Below are 17,640 nucleotides of genomic sequence, written 5' to 3' on the forward strand. Positions count from 1 at the left end.
AATCATGCCATTTTCAGGACTCACCACATTTCTGTCAGGGTCAGCTAAAACAAACACAAGCAGTAAATGTCACCAAAGATTTGAGCAGTTATTTTTTTTTTATTTGAAAAAGGTTTCAGACATTGTCTGGCATATTGATGGCCCGGACATCATGGGCACTCAGGGGGGGCAAGCCAGGACGGCCACTTTCAAGCGCCGTCAGGGTTGTTTCATTTAGAATTCCAGCCTCGGGCCAAACTGAGCCAGCATAGTTGCCAGAATGTTGCCATAAAAAGTTGTGTAGAACACAGCACGCCAGGATAATATGATTCAGTTTATACTCCGCCATGTGTATGGGTGTAAGAAATAGGCGGAACCGGCTGGCTATGATTCCAAACGTGTTCTCCACCACTCTTCTGGCTCTGGCCAGCCAGTAATTAAAAACCCTCTGGTCCTGGGTGAGGGTCCTCATCGGGAATGGCCGCATAAGATGGTCCCCCCAGCGCAAACGCTTCATCTGCAACGAAGACAAATGGGAGTCCTTTCACATTGTCTTCTGGAGGTGGCAAGTCCAAGCTGCCATTCTGGAGACGCCTGTAGAACTCCGTCTGGGCGATGACTCCACCATCGGACATCCAGCCATTCTTCCCCACGTCCACATACAGGAACTCGTAAGTAGCCGACACCACCGCCAACATCACAATACTATTGAATCCCTTGTAATTATAATAGTATGACCCCGAGTTGGGTGGTGGGATGATGTGGACGTGTTTCCCATCAATTGCCCCTCCGCAGTTAGGAAAGTCCCACCACTAGGCAAAGTGGGAGGCCACAGTCTGCCATTCCTGTGGCGTAGAAGGAAACTGTGGAGTCAAACTGTGAAGGAATGTGATGTAAATAATAATAATAGTAATCTGAAAATGTCTATTTTCTTATGTGTATACATATTTTTCTCCTTACTCATTATATAAGTATACAGATTTGCTCTGTTCCTATATTTTCTCAAGATGGCGTGTACCCCCTACCTCCCACACATCAAAAGAACGCGGAACTGAAGATAAGACCAAAGAGAACCAAACCTCGTTATGAAAATTATCCATCTTCTTTTCTATCTTAACCAATGAGATGTACCTATTAGACTAACATAGCAATGACGTATTTGTGTGTATAAAACATTAACACCGCCTTGAATAAATCAGAAGTGTAATGAGTTGGCAATTCTGAGCGTGTCTCAGAGTGTTTACTTTTATATGCATGCATATCCACACTTTTCAAATTAGAGACAGCAGCAGATAACCTTGAGCTCGATTGAAGCTCTTAAATCATTTCCATAACAGATGGTGCCGAAACCCGGGACCTCAGGCTACAGTCGAAGTTATACCGCGACAAGCATTCGGGCGTTAATTGAAAGATAACAGAGGGGGTCTTGCGCAGCCCTAACAGTACGGTAAGTTTGATTGATATTCTTACCACTGTACGACTCTCTTATCTTTCGGTTGACGGCTGGATTCTGTCGGTATGCTGAGACTGTCTTAGAGGCAGGTATTTCCTCGCCTGAGGTTGTTTTAACGAACCTGTCAATGGGTTTCTGCTGACTGTATTTGTTCACTGTCTGCCATTCTTTGGGCTACGAAACTCAGCAGTCTAAGGGTGCTACATGTGTGAATGTGTGTTCTCATCTCCAGACGAGCTGTCGGCCTCTGGAGTGAGATTGTTTCCCTTGTAGCAAACGTTTATGGGACGGGTGTACTCTGGGTTCGATGAACCTTTGAGGGTTGTCTCAGCTGCTGGCTTTGCAGTCTGAGAGTGTTACAGAAGTCTCACCCCAAGACGAGTTGTCGGCCTCTTGGTGTAGAGCGGGTAACAGTAAAAAAAAAAAAAAAAAAACGTCTATAAACGGGTTTATTTTGCAGGGTGGTCTGCCCTTGTGGTTATTTTAGCCTGCTGAAATTTTGCAGTTCGAAGAGTGGCAGGTGTAATGTCCTGTCGTGATTGTATTTGTGGTTTATTGTTTGCTATATACACGAGAGGGGGTGGGGACTGGTTAAGGTCGGAGGGGGGCTGCCCGGGAGATCTGTTGGGTCGCGGGCCGTTGCTCCTCACTACCCCTAATGTGTTTGCTCTTGTTCTGAGATTAACCGTACATTAGTCTTATGAGCTCCCACCGAAGGAATTTGCTGATAAGAACGCTGAGAAAAATATTAACCCCTTGGTTGTACGAGAGAAAAAAGAAAGTGATTTTTCTCTTTTAAAAAAAGGAAAAGAAAGTGATATTGCAAAGAAGATGTTGAAATAGTTAACAAAGTTGAAAGAAATGGCAAAAGTTATGTTGCTGAAGAGACAGGGAGAAAAATCCTGTGTGATAAAGAAAATTGGATAAAGGAAGTTAAGAAAGATGGCGATTGTATTAATATGTGTGTCACAGAGCTGATGATATGTTGGAACTTTAAACAAAGGAGGGGAGGGACAGCACTGCCCTCCGTCTAACAACCACTCCTTTCTCACCACCCAAGCACAACCCACTGTGACAACTCAGCCCGGCGGCCATCTTAGTGCACCCATGCCTTCACTTTCTACCCAGTCCAGTGCACTTCCTGCCGGCGGCCATCTTGGTACACCCAGTAAGCTTAAACAGCCTGTACCCAGCCCTCCCTGTTTTAAACCAAGATGGTTCATACCACACACCTGTCTTCCCCAATACGGGAGCATCACATTCCCAGGCCGGATATGTTAATGCTGAAGAAGCATCTGAGTGGGAAGCCCGACAGCAGGCAGCAAGGCCACCCACTGATTTAACCCCCAATCCGGCTCCAGACTCTCAGTTCCGAGAGGATCTCAAACACATGCTGGCAACCGTAAAGAACAGTGCCTCTTGTCAGCCCCTGCCCCAACAACAGTCTCGGTTACCAGAAGGGGCACCAGTGATGTATGTCGCTTTTACTCTATCACAAACAGCGGCCTTAGTGACAAGTCTGCCTGACCCAGAGAAGCAGCCAATTCCCTTCTACCACAGGATAGTGCAGATACAAGAAACTTACTCAGCTGCCTGGAGAGACTTGATCAGCCTATGCCAAATCAAAGCAGGATATGTCTTTTGGCCAGTCATGCAGATGGCCTTCAATGATGCCTGCCTGACAAGTGCCACTTCCTACACCTCAGGCGTGGAGTTCTGTGCACAACTCCACGACTGGGCAAAGGAGAAGTTGACGGATCAGAAGACCACAATCCAAGATATTACCCAAGATAAAGGGGAGTCTGTGAAGAAGTATCATGCTAGACTCATAATGGCACACACACACATGTTATCAACTGCTTTTGTTTCAGGGCTCAGAGAGGATATCAGAAAAGGCCTGATGGTGGCCCGCCCTGAATACCATTCAATGAAAATGTCCGATTTATTGTTGGTGACCAGAGGTATAGAAAATCAAAAAGGTAAAAAACCAACGCCCCTCATGGTAACCCATGACGAAGATCCCGCCTACACTAGTCCACCACCACTGCCCAATACCAGGGAAAGGATCACCTGTTACAACTGTGGGAAACGGGGTCACTTCAAAAAAGAATGCAGAGCCCCAAGATGTCCCAGACGAAAAACCTACCACTTTCCTCATTGACAGGGGTGCAGCCAAAAGTGTGTTGAGGGCGGTGAACCTGCCTAATAATTCTTTCCTTTCCACTTCCTGATTTGCTTGCCAGATTTATGGTGTCCTCTACATGTCCCTTGAATCTACTAGGAGCTGATGTGTTGTCCAGACTACAGGCCTCAATCAGGACACGCCTGAAGGGAGGATGAAGTTACATACTCCCCTATCTTTAGAAGACTCATCTGCTTTGTGTTCTCTGCCTCTCCTGATGACACTTAATGAAGCAAAAACTTCAAGTTCAATACTGCAGGAAGTACTTGACAGAATCCCTGCGTGCCTATGGTCCACAGGACCGGAAGACAACGGTAACTTAAAGGTGCCACCAGTTTCAGTCAAGCTAAAAGAGGGCGCTTCATTGCCCCGGAAACCACAATAACCCCAAGAAGAGAATCCTAAAAAGAGAACCAGGTACCTACTGTGGATGCCTTTGACTGCAAAATACCTCACAGAGGTGGACCTTACAAACGTTTTCTTCAGTGTCCACCCTCACCCCTCCTGCTGGTACCTTTTTGCATTCATCCTCGGAAAGAAACGGCAACATACCTAAACAGTTGTGCCACAAGGGGCACAGAACTTTCCAAGCCAGTTTGCAAAAGCTATGGCTATCATCCTTGACACATGACAAGAGGAACACCCGGAAGTGATTCTCTTCCAACATGTTGATGACCTTATCCTTTGTGCAGCTGACTTACCCCCTGTTGAAGTCACCTCAGAAAGCCTGTTGTGCTATCTTGCCAACCAGGGCTGCAGAACCACAAAGCCCAAAATGCAGTGGTGCTCAACACCTGTCATTTTCCTTGGACTAATTTCCTAGTGCAGAGCATGGATTCCAGAAGCCTTCCTACTGATGCTCTGCAATCAGACCCCTTCCAGATGTCTCCTGAAGAAATATCTAAGTTTGAGGCCCTCAAGTGTGCCATCTCAGGCGCTAGGGCTCCCAGACTACGACAAAACGCTCAAGCTCTTTGTATCCGAACGTCTGGGACATGCTGCAGGTGTACTCACCCAATCACACGGCATCAGCCTACGCCCCATAGGATATTATTCCTGTCGGCTGGATGCGGTAGCAAGAGGAGGCCTATTGTGTCTGCGAGCTGGATTTGCTACACAAGCCTTGCTTGACAAAACTTTGAACTTGGTCCTCGGACACTGCCTCGTTCTGCTTGTTCCCCATGACGTTGTTGCCATATTCAACCAAGATCCAGCCGAAACACTTGTCCACTACCAGACACTTGAGACTCCTGTGTTCCCTCCTACTGGACAGCATTACTCTATTAAGTTGTCAAACACTGAACCCTACCACCCTTCTTCCACTTCTCGAGGGGGGAAAGGAGGAGGAGGAGTAGAGTCTTGACTTGTCACCCTATGACCACACAGGACACGCGGTCACCACTGAAAACACTGTTCTACAAGCTGAAGCCTTAACACCGGTGATGTCTACACAGGAGGCAGAGCTATAAGCACTTACTACAGCACGTAAATGGGCAGAGGGAAAAAGAGCCAACATTCATGGACTCAAGATATGCTTTCAGCATTGCCCATGATTATGGTGTTATCTAGGACAGAGGATTCCTGATGGCTGCAGGAACACCTGTGAAAACTTGATTGATGCCTTGCTTCTCCCAACCCAACTGACTATTCTGAGTAAAGCACACGACAAAATGAACTCAAAGGAAGCTTAAGGCAATCATCGAGCCAATACAGCTGCCAAACAGACAGCTGGTGGTCCACGGGAAGTGGACAGCAGGGTGGTAGAAGAAGACCACCCCGTGCTTACCTTACAGACTTTCCCAGTGGACAGAGTTTATCTAAAAGAACTACAGGAAACAGCAAGTCCGGATAAGAAGGAAAGCTGGAAACGGAGAGGAACAACTCTCAGAAATGGACTATTCGAGTGCAACAAGAAGCCTTGTCTACCCAGGAGTATGTACCCAACCGTGGTGCAATGGGCACATGGAGCTGCCCACTTGACAAAGACTTTTATGAACTCTCTTATCAACAAGTGTTGCACCAAGAGTTACTCCACTGACCGACAGCTTCTGCAGATCATACATTATCTGCACCAAATGTAACCCAGGCTGCACAGAAGAAGCACAGAAGAAGCACCTGGCAAAACCCCTATACCCCATTCCAGAGGATGCAAATTGATCATTCTCAAGTGCCAAGAAGTGGCAGATTCGAATACGCCCTAGTGGAAGTGGTCATGACTGCCAGGACCACAGCTAAGAAATTACTGAGTGAGATAGTATGTAGATTTGGGGTCCCAGAGGTAATATTGAGAGATCAGGGACCAGCCCTAACAACAACCCTTACAAAAGAGATTTGGGCAGCACTGGGGGTTCAGTTGGCACTACACATCCCATACCACCCTCAAAGTAGCGGGAAGGTAGAAAGGATGAATGGGACACTAAAAACAGGATGTTAAAGATGGCCCAAGAGACTGACTAACTTGAGTTGGCCAGACAGTTAGCCCATTGCCCTGTTCAGTGTCAGACACACCCCCAGGGGAAACATGCCCTATCCCCTTATGAAATTTTGTTTGGTTCAGCTCCCAGACTTGGTTGTTACTTTCCACAACAGTTACAGTCTGATGTGTTGACTAATTACGTAACCACATTATCACGAGAATTAACCTGAATGCATGTCCAGGTGTTTTCTTCCATTCCAGATCCTGAATTAGATACAGGAACACACCAACTACTGTCTGGAGATCCTTGAGCCAAGTTATGATGGTCCATTCCAAGTTTTGCTGACCACAGCCACCTCAGTCAAGTTGGCCAGGAAGAACACCTGAATGCACGCTTATCACTGCAGGAGAGCGTGTTTTCGGGTGCTGCATATCCTTTTTCTGTTTGATCTAGGGGGGAGGGGCCCAGGAGGTGGCCATCACAAAAATGATAACATAATTACGTTTTGGTGTAACTCTTCAGGTACACATGTGACCACCTTTACCTTAGATTACTGTGACATAGTACCTTGTCCGTTTGACCCTTCATGGTGATGCCATTGGTACAGTGATATCCCTGACGGTAAGGACATATATGTATGCCACACAGACAGTTACTGGGGACAGAGTTGTGGTTTCTGTGGGGGCCAGTGGGTTGGAACACAGGGCCAGACTGGGCGACCACAGAGTGCATTAGACAAAAAAGATGAAAATAGAAAGCCCCCATATCCTAACCAAAGATACCCCTGATACATGCACTGACCCAGCACACAGTCAGAGGAGGAAGCGAGCAGCTCTCTCCGGAAGCTTTGATTCTCATGTATACATACATGTCATAGGGGTTACAAGGGGGGTCCCTGATGAGTTTAAAGCCAGGGATCAGGTAAAAGCTGGTTTTGAGTCTTTGATCCCCATAACAACTGTCAGCAAGAATGTAGATTGAATTAACTACATGTCATGGTTATGCAATAGAGTTTGTCGATCAGCATACCTGTCTCCATGTGTTCATCTCTAGAGACCAGCTGACCCTCACCTGACTGCTTTTGTAACCTCCCCTCTAAGCATGGCCCCACCCCAGGCCATATCAGGGAACCCTATATTAACCTGTGCACTGCAAGCCAGCAGTGCTGATCAACCACTGTGTTTTAGCCTCTATGTGTACTTGCTGTGTTTCCTACATCTGATTCCTGTTACCGACTTTGGCCTGTTCCCGACCATCCCTGTTTGCCTGTGACCCTGATGTTCCAGCCAGCTCCCTCCTTCCTCTTCTCCTGTAGTCTACCGTGAGCGTGAGCTGTGAGACCCTGGGGGCCGCGACCTGGAGCCAGACTGCAGCGCAGTCCATCCTCACCACTAGAGGCTCTGGTGAACACCTGCTGGCTCTTAGACTCCGCGCCCTGGGGAATCTATGCTCTAGCTCCCAGTGGGATCTGTGTCAGTGGTCCAGTAGACCTGCTTCCTGAACCTCCCAAGGTACAATCCGCAGCAGTCACCCGTAGGGTCCACTACCTTGCAGTGCACTCCTGATCCCAACGGTGTGCATCTGTCACCCAGCCTCTAGGTGACCTGACACTACACATATTATAACCAACAGAGATTTGTAAATTACTCTAAAGATGCCCTCCAGGGAATTTCTGATCAGTTAGCCCCCACTTCCTACATGACATTCCAGGACCGGATGGCCTTAGACATGGTGTTATCTGGGAAAGGAGGTGTTTTGTAAAATCATAGGAAAAAACGGGAACCTGTTGTACATACATTCCTGATAATATTGGCCCAAATGGTAAGGTTACTTTAGCTATAAAGAAATTAGAAGATCTGTCACTAGAGTTGAAGAAGAACTCAGGTATCACAGACCCATGGGATCAATATTTTAGCTGGATGAGTGGGTGGCAGAAGGTGTTCGCCCAGATACGGGTAACGGTATTAATAATCCTGGATCTTTTAGCCCTGATTATATGCTGTATTCTACCTTTTGTAAAAAAGTTAATGAGCAAGGCTGTAGACAATAGCACACCTACATTTCTCCACCAAGAAGAAGAGGACCTCCTTATGATGGAAGATGACAAACCCTTCACTCCCCTACAGTCACTCCCTGTCCATAATCTCACAATCCTATAGGATTATAGGGATAGATAGCGCCTGACTGCACCTCTCCAGCTGTATCGAGGAGGGAAGTGAACAGTTGCTGCCCAATTCTATATACAGCCTAAAAGAGTTGCTGAGGAGAAGGGCCAGGCCAAAAAGTAGGACCTTTAGTATTAGGGACAGAAAAGAGAAAATAGTCATTTTAGGGGGGATTGTGAAGGAATGTGATGTAAATAATAATAATAGTAATCTGAAAATGTCTATTTTCTTATGTGTATACATATTTTTCTCCTTACTCATTATATAAGTATACAGATTTGCTCTGTTCCTATATTTTCTCAAGATGGCGTGTACCCCCTACCTCCCACACATCAAAAGAACGCGGAACTGAAGATAAGACCAAAGAGAACCAAACCTCGTTATGAAAATTATCCATCTTCTTTTCTATCTTAACCAATGAGATGTACCTATTAGACTAACATAGCAATGACGTATTTGTGTGTATAAAACATTAACACCGCCTTGAATAAATCAGAAGTGTAATGAGTTGGCAATTCTGAGCGTGTCTCAGAGTGTTTACTTTTATATGCATGCATATCCACACTTTTCAAATTAGAGACAGCAGCAGATAACCTTGAGCTCGATTGAAGCTCTTAAATCATTTCCATAACAAAACAACAACAAAAAATTAGTCATTTTGCACATAAACAGGGAAAGCAGATTAGACACAAACATTCTTGGCCAACATCAAGATAACATTTATTTGAGGGAGTTTTTAAAGACCAAAGTATAAGGTACACCTATCAGATTCCCCCTCCCCCCCCTCTCATAGGCCATTTTTAACATTTTAGGGGGAGGAGCTATTGGACAGGTAACCCTCTCCACTTCATTGAGAGATGAATGCCTAAATAATGGGTATTACTTTGGCCAGCCCCTCCTTAGTTACACTATTGGCAGCTCACTGGACAGGTAAGAAGTGTCATAATACAAAGATATAAATACACATTGTACACATTTGAGCACATTTGGAAATTCTACTATTACCTATCAAGATAATAATAGTATACAAAAACAGTACAATTTTAAAGTATACAGACAGGCCCTTGCACTACATGCTTTGGGGAATTCATCCATACATCTGGCCACAAAAGAGATGGGTATAGTGTGTATGGGTTTGGCAAAGTCAGCAGATAGATGATTGAGGATATATAGAGAATTGGTATCAGCTGACTTAGCAGTTGGAGGGAGGGAGGGTTCCAAATGATTTGGGGACCCCCCACAAAAAGCCTCTGGCACTCTGCCTGAATTAAAAGCACAAATCACATTTTAAAACATTTTAGGGGGTGTTTGGGGTAAAGCACTACTATGGAGCTGATAAAATACATTGTTAAGTGAATACATGAGGTGAATATAGGGCCAGGAGACCATGCTGGGGAGGTAAGTGAAGGCAAATATGTATGAAGGAGAAAAAAAATAATTATATAAAAATCCAGCATGCATGAGAACAAAGGGGACATTCACAGCATATTCCAATCATGGTAATTTGGGAATGAGGAAATAAATACAATATATTATCAAACATGAAATACAATAAAATGTGATGTTAAAGGATAAATCTTACCTTAATATAATCCTTCTGCAGGACCTGGATGATGGCAGAACAGGTCTCTGGGATAATGATCCCCAGAGCCTGGGGGGAGATGCCTGTCGAGAACTTCAAGTCCTGCAGGCTTCTCCCTGTCGCCAAGTACCGCAGGGTGGCGACTAACATCTGCTCCGGAGTGATGGCTTGCCTCATGCAGGTATCCTGCCTGCTGATATAGGGGGTCAGCAAAGCCAACAAACGGTGAAATATGGGTCCGTCATCCGGAGAAAGTTCCTGAAATCATCAGGATTATTCTCACGGATCTCACGGAGCAAAGGCATATGACCGAACTGGTCACGCTGAAGCAACCAATTCTTGGTCCATGAACTCCTCCACACCCTGTTCATGGACTGGACTTGTGTCAAGGTCAGGACCTCAGCACCAAGCCCCCGCACAGCACGAACTCAACGAGGAGTACGTATACGCAACATGGCTAGAAAACGGTCGGCTGCTCAGAACGAAGTAACAGAACGCAATGAAGAACAGCAAGGCCTGTGAAGATCGACCTGAAAAAAGTAACGAACGAACAAGAACACAATGACAAGAGTCACGCGTAACTCGCTGCACGCACTGAAGAGCAGATACAAACCCACAAGCACAAACTGAACAGCAGAAAACGATCTGAAAACCACGAGTCTGAAAAAACGTGAATCGTCTCTCACCAAACTTTTACTAACACGAGATTAGCAAAAGGATCCCAAAGGGTGCCGCGCTTGGTTCTGAACTGGCCTTTTCTAGTCTCGTCGTACGTGGTGTACGTCACCGCATTCTTGGCGATCGGAAATTCTGACAACTTTGTGCGACCGTGTGTACGCAAAACAAGTTTGAGCCAACATGCGTCGAAAAAAATCCATGGATTTTGTTGTCGGAATGTACGATCAATGTCCGATCGTGTGTATGGGGCATGAGAGTTTTTGCATTACATTGATATTCTCCTTTTATCAAAGGGTATTTCCAGTTTTCCTTCAAATATATTTAATTCAACCCCCTTGATCATCTGTGTAGAGTTTTCATATAATTATTAACCAGTGCTGTTACAAGGTCATCTAGTGCACAGTGCAAATATGCCAAAGGGCACATAGCCCCCCCCCCCACCACCACCACCACCACCAAATGTATTAGCATTATGTGTCAGTGAAAACAACCCTCCTGCCCCACCAAAAAAAAAAAAGATCACTAATCCTCACACTTACCCCAAAATATCCCTTTGCAAGCCACAATTCTACCCCTCAAATTTCCCATCTGAGCATAAATCCTCCCCTCCTCCAAATCCCCCACTCCCAGCACAATTCCCCCCCCAGATCCCTTCTAGCACTAATCACCACCCCCAGATTTCCGCTCCTATTACAAATCCCCTTTCTTAACAGAAATTCACCCTCTTAGTACCAATCTCCCCCTCCAAATCACCCCTTCTAACACAAATCCTCACTGCGCCCACCCCTCCTGTCCCGGCCCTGGTAATAACCATGAATGGACCCTCTTCCTCTCTCTCAATTGTTATAGCTATACTGTGTGGCTCTTGACCTGGTTTTTTTTTTCTTTACACAAGAACTATGGATTTGTATAAGATCTTAGGTGTGATGTAAGAATATCAGCAAATGTGATACTAACACAGGAGAAAACACAATGGACACAATATAAGGAGGCAGGACAATACCAGGTGATCTGCAAAACATATACAAAGCATAATGAAATGTGGTGCTACCTTCCAGGAGCAGTGCATTAAGTGTTTTATACGTGTGTGCAAAGGAGCTTAAAGTGGACCTTTCCCAACTCAAAACATCTTCAAGTCATTTATTAAAAGATTTATTTGGTTAATTATAGTTACTGCTTATAGTTACAGACTAAATTATGTGCTTTCAAAGTGCGGAAATAATTGTCTGTTCATGGTACCAGCTTTTGGCTAACAAAATAGGACCAACATGGAGTTTTAAATGAACATTCAACCACCTACATCAGTCTTGGCTCTTAACAGGGCTTAACATTTAATGTCCTTACAACAGCCATACAGAAAAAAAAGAACCTTTTTGGTTGAAGCCCTATAATCCATATTTTTGAATTGTGAGAGGAGATCCAAACCCAGAACACAGAGATTCTCCAAAATTGAAAAAACCCTTTGTGTAATAATGAACATTTCCAAACTGAAGCTTTTGTTTTTACTCTTTAGGGTAGCCCTAAGCTGCCCAGGCATTGCATCAGGCAGACAAATTGGGGGCAGGATAGGGACATTTATGGTCACCTTTAGAGATGGAAATTAGAGCGATTGTAAGGAATCTACAGGGAAGCAAATCATTGATGAGGGACAGATGTGTACAAGTAGATTATCTATGGAGCTCTGCAAGAGAAGCTTTGTGAGAAATAGGATGTTTTTGAAAGGCTATGGTGAGATACTGAAAAGCCTGGCACTAGTGGAAAACAGCTGATCGGTGCTCAGATGTGGACAAACCTACAATGAGGACACAAAATAGTCATTGGGATAGAGAGGGAGAGAGAGGCTATAAAGTCATGATATCCTTTCCAATTCCCAGCCTAAAGTGAATTATTGCAATAGATCAGCTTAACTGTTGTTAAAGGCAATCAAGCAACATCTAAGCAAAACTATACTGTTGAGCTTTTTCCTGACCAATTATCTAATTCGGTAGATTTAACTCTGGGCGTGAAGTTAGTAGACATTGGCTTTTTCCAGCTGGGAATTTTTATTAATTTACTATAGCGCTACTAATAAAGTGATTGTAAAGTCTTTTTCAAAATAACAAACAGGTTTAGACTTACATACTCTGTGCAATGATATTGCACAGAGTGGTCCCGAACCTTCTCTTTTGGTGTCCCCCGCTGGCACTTTTGACTCCTCCTCTTCTCAGTGTACCACCATAGGAAGAGGTTCTATAGACATACACAGTTCGGCTCAACCCCACCCCCTGCTCTTTCTTTATAGGATTTGATTGACAGCAGTAGGAGCCAATGACTCCCACTACTGCCTCTTTTGTGTAAACGGAGGTAAGAGAGAGGAGAGAGCCCCTACAGACGGGTACATCGCTGGGGGGGCCCATTTTTTGATCACTGTTATTCCTATTACAAGGAATGTAAACATCCCTTGTAATAGAAATAATCAGGACACCGCCTCTTTAATGTGAGATCTGGGGTCAAAAAGACCTCAGATCTCACATTTACACTTAAAAGCAAAAAATAAATAAAAATGCCATTTTACTTTTACACAAAAAAAATGGGCTCTTTAAGGCCAGAGGGTGGAAGTGACATTTGATGTCGCTCCCGTCCTTCAAGGGCATAGAGTCGAGTGGGAGCCATCTTGCCCTCACTCGACTTACTGCCTATCTCTCCAGGGAATCCACCGTTGGGACCACTTTTATCGGACGCTGGATCGCCCACTGTTTAAAAAAAATACTGGGGTTATGGCAGCTAGCTTAATGTCAAAGTAATGACATGTATATACAGTGGGCGGTCTGGAAGTGGTTAAGAAAGTTCATTCATTTTCTAATGGTTAGTGGGGTCAATTTGATAAACAAATTTCCAACAGTATATGTGGATTTTGTTCAAGAACTTCTATTCGTTACAAAAATAGAAAAGCAAAGGAAATTTTAGGCACTTTCAAAGGACACCAGTCAAGTCATTGAATGTACTTCATCATACAGATGTTCGTATGCACGTTCTTTAGAAAATCTATTAGTGTACGGTAAGCTTTACTCTAAAGGATAGGAATGAAGTCTTCCAGTGAGTGTCAGCATCTTAGAAAAGGTGGATTTTCCCCCAGCTTGCATGCAAACTGAAAAGCCACAGTTACCCTAAATGACACTTCTGTAACAACAGTTCAATTTGTCAACTCACAGTAAGCAAATATGCCTAGTCATATTTAGTGTATTTTCTAAGTTACTCTGGGATCAGCCAATATAAGTCATAGTAAATACTGATGCATCACAAACTCTAGTCTAGTCTAATGACTTGGGTAGGCAACATTGCATATTGCCTATCTGTGGCCTGTTTTGTATCTAAAAACAGATCTAATAAAGCAAAACTCATTTTGTATAGACATTTTACGGTCAAGCCACTGGCTAGTTTTCATTTTGTCAATTATACATTCTTTAGACTTCCGAAATGTATTTTGCAGGCACTTATTTCAATGACACGTTGATCCTCTTTCTCTTTGAAGAAGACTGGAAGTACTTTAAGTAGAGTTTTAAGCATCAAATAGATCACAATATACAAGTTGGGGCTGAGAAACATGTAGTTAAAGAAAATAAGGATCCGTCTTCTGCAACAGACTGTTAACAGACACTTAGTAAGTAGATTGTCAATTAAACATTTATCACATTGCTTTACATTATTTCAATTTGGTTACTTAGGACAGATGTTTTTTTTTCATGTGCATGTAATATTTCAGTGTCATCGCACAGTTTTATAATATAGTAGAAAATGCTGTAAATTCAGAAGAATAAAATCATGGACTACCTGGGCAATATTACCAAATGACTATGTGTGACTCAGACATATAGGACTAGAGCTTTGGGAGGCTATAGACATAGATAAGTATATAGATGCACAGAGCTGTTGCAAAGGCATTATACAGTATCTCACAAAAGTGAGTACACCCCTCACATTTTTGTAAATATTTTATTCTATCTTTTCATGTGACAACACTGAAGAAATTACACTTTTCTACAATGTAAAGTAGAGAGTGTACAGCTTGTATAACAGTGTAAATTTGCTGTCCCCTCAAAAAAGCTCAACACACTGCCATTATTGTCTAAACCGCTGGCAACAAAAGTGAGTACACCCCTAAATGAAAATGTCCAAATTGGGCCCAATTAGCCATTTTCCCTCCCTGGTGTCATGTAACTTGTTAGTGTTACAAGGTCTCAGGTGTGAATGGGGAGCAGGTGTCTTAAATTTGGTGTTATCACTCTCACTCTCTCAAACTGGTCACTGGAAGTTCAACATGACAACTCATGGCAAAAAACTCTCTGAGGATCTGAAAAAAAGAATTGTTGCTCTACATAAAGATGGCCTAGGGTATAAGAAGATTGTCAAGACCCTGAAACTGCGGTATAACAGGACAGATTCCACTCAGAACAGGCCTCGCCATGGTAGACCAAAGAAATTGAGCGCACGTGCTCAGCATCCTATCCAGAGGTTGTCTTTGGGAAATAGACATTTGAGTGCTCCCAGCATTGTTGCAGAGGTTGAAGGGGTGGAGGGTCAGCCTGTCAGTGCTCAGACCGTATGCCTCACACTGCATCAAATTGGTCTGTACGGCTGTCATCCCAGAAGGAAGCCTCTTCTAAAGATGATGCACAGGAAAGCCCACAAACAGTTTGCTGAAGACAAGCAGACTAAGGACATGGAGTACTGGAACCATGTCCTGTGGTCTGATAAGACCAAGATAAACTTATTTGGTTCAGATGATGTCAAGCGTGTGTGGCGGCAACCAGATGAGGAGTACAAAGACAAGTGTGTCTTGCTTACAATCAAGCATGGTGGTGGCAGTGTCATGGTCTGGGGCTGCATGAGTGCTGCCGACACTGGGGAATGAACAGTTCATTAAGGGAACCATGAATGCCAACATGTACTGTAACATACTGAGCAGAGCATGATCCCCTCCCTTCGGAAACTGGGCCGCAGGACAGTATTTCAACTTGATAACGACCCCAAACACACCTCCAAGACGACCACTGCCTTGCTAAAGAAGGTGAGGGTAAAGGTGATGGACTGGCCAAGCATGTCTCCAGGCCTAAACCCTATTGAGCATCTGTGGGGCATCCTCAAAGGTGAAGGAGGGCAAGGTCTCTAACATCCACCAGCTCTGTGATGTCGTCATGGAGGAGTGGAAGAGGACTCCAGTGGCAACCTGTGAAGCTCTGGTGAACTCCATGCCCAAAAGAGTTAAAGCAGTGCTGGAAAATAATGGCGGCCGCACAAAATATTGACACTTTGGGCCCAATTTGGACATTTTCACTTAGAGGTTCACTCACTTTTGTTGCCAGTGGTTAGACATTAATGGCTGTCTGTTGAGTTATTTTGAGGGAACAGCAGATTTACACTGTTATACAAGCTGTACATTCACTACTTTACATTGTAGCAAAGTGTCATTTCTTCAGTGTTGTCACATGAAAAGATATCATAAAATATTTACAAAAATGTGAGGGGGGTAGGGTAGGGGATGGACTCACGTTTGTGAGATATAAACAGAGCTATGTGTTTAAATCGATGGAGGGGAATGAAATACTTGAATGTTTTACATTCATCCTGTAGAAGCAAATTGAAAGAGTAAACACATCAAATACTATTTACAAGGTTAAATACTTCACCTCTTATACAGCATAGCCATAAAAGTGGTTTTCTTTCAAGAGTAACAAGAACAATGAAAGTGGAAGAAGTTATACTCACACTCGCCTTGCAATAACCTTAAGTATGCAAAATCACTCATTTTACAGTTCTAATACTTTTATGTAGAAAGAATACTTTTACAGTCTAGCATGCAGAAAAGCCATGAAACACTTATTTCACTTACTTAGTATTTTTTTATATATTTTATATTCCTTCAAGTGAGATTTCAAATAATCTCAAATGGATGGAAAATTGGATATGTTAGTGGCTGGGATTGCCAAAGGGCTGCAATAAATATGTGGTTTTGTGAGACTGAACAGAAGTATATATTTAAGTTTTGACCTTTACAAATAGCATATTCTGTACCACTGTTGGATGGCTAAACACAAAGCGCAACTGCCATCAGAAGTTACATATGAAGTTGATTATGCCTTCTTGGAAACGTTCAAGTAATCATACAATCCAAACTGTGGTGGACATCAGGGGCATAACCACAGATCATGGGGCCCCCATAGAAAAAATGTAATGGATCCCACAACAACCTCCCTACTGTCATTAATCTTAACATAAAGTATTTCTAAATAAAGGACAGGTAGAAGAAATGCTATTTTCAATAGTCAGTACACAAATAAGGACCAGAGGTGTGGATAGAAATTGTTAGAGAATAAGAGGCACAGCAGTGTTGGGAATTCATTTAAAACTTTCATTTTCAAGATAACTGCTTTTTCCTAGTAGCTTACCAAACATCTCATAGCCTTGGTGTAGAATCTAAACCTTTCCCATCCATCCCAAAAAGAGGTGGTCTATTGATGAGTAGAGATGGGCTGAACAACTCCCTGTTCGGTTCGCAGCAGAACTCCCGAACAGGGGAAAAGTTCTGACCCAAACGGCGAACCCCATTGAAGTCTATAGGAGCCGAACAGTGCCCATTTTAAGGCTTATATGCTAGTAATTGGCCATAAAAGGGGTATGGGGGTCTGGGTACTGTCCTGGGGGACATGTATCAATGCAAAGACATTTTTAAAAAAATCGTTTTTAAAGGAGCAGTGATTTTAATGATGCTAAAATTGCAACAATAAAAATGATAAATTCCTTTAAATATAGTGCCTAGGGGTTCCCTTTAGTCTGCCTGTAAAGTGGCACATCTGTAGCATGTATAGAACATGCTGCAGCAAAACTGACATTTATTAAAAAAAAAAAAAAAAAAAAACAAGTCAAATCACATTTAAATTGATGGCACCTGGCTATTTTTAAAAAAATCAAGAAAAAAATGGCATGGGGGTCCCCCCCAGGTAGGTCAGAAAAGAGGAAGGACAATCGAGTGCCCCCCTCCAGAACTATACCAGGCCACATGCCCTCAACATGGGAGGGGCGTGCTTTGGGGCAGGGGGGCTCCGCCTCCCCCTGCCCCAAAGCACCTGGTCCCCATGTTGAAAGAGACAAGGGTCTCTTCCCCACAACTCTGGGCTGTGGTTGTGGGGGTCTGCGGGCAGGGGGCT

Source organism: Aquarana catesbeiana, linkage group LG02, assembly GCF_042186555.1.
Source record: "Aquarana catesbeiana isolate 2022-GZ linkage group LG02, ASM4218655v1, whole genome shotgun sequence".
Classification (NCBI taxonomy): Eukaryota; Metazoa; Chordata; class Amphibia; order Anura; family Ranidae; genus Aquarana; species Aquarana catesbeiana.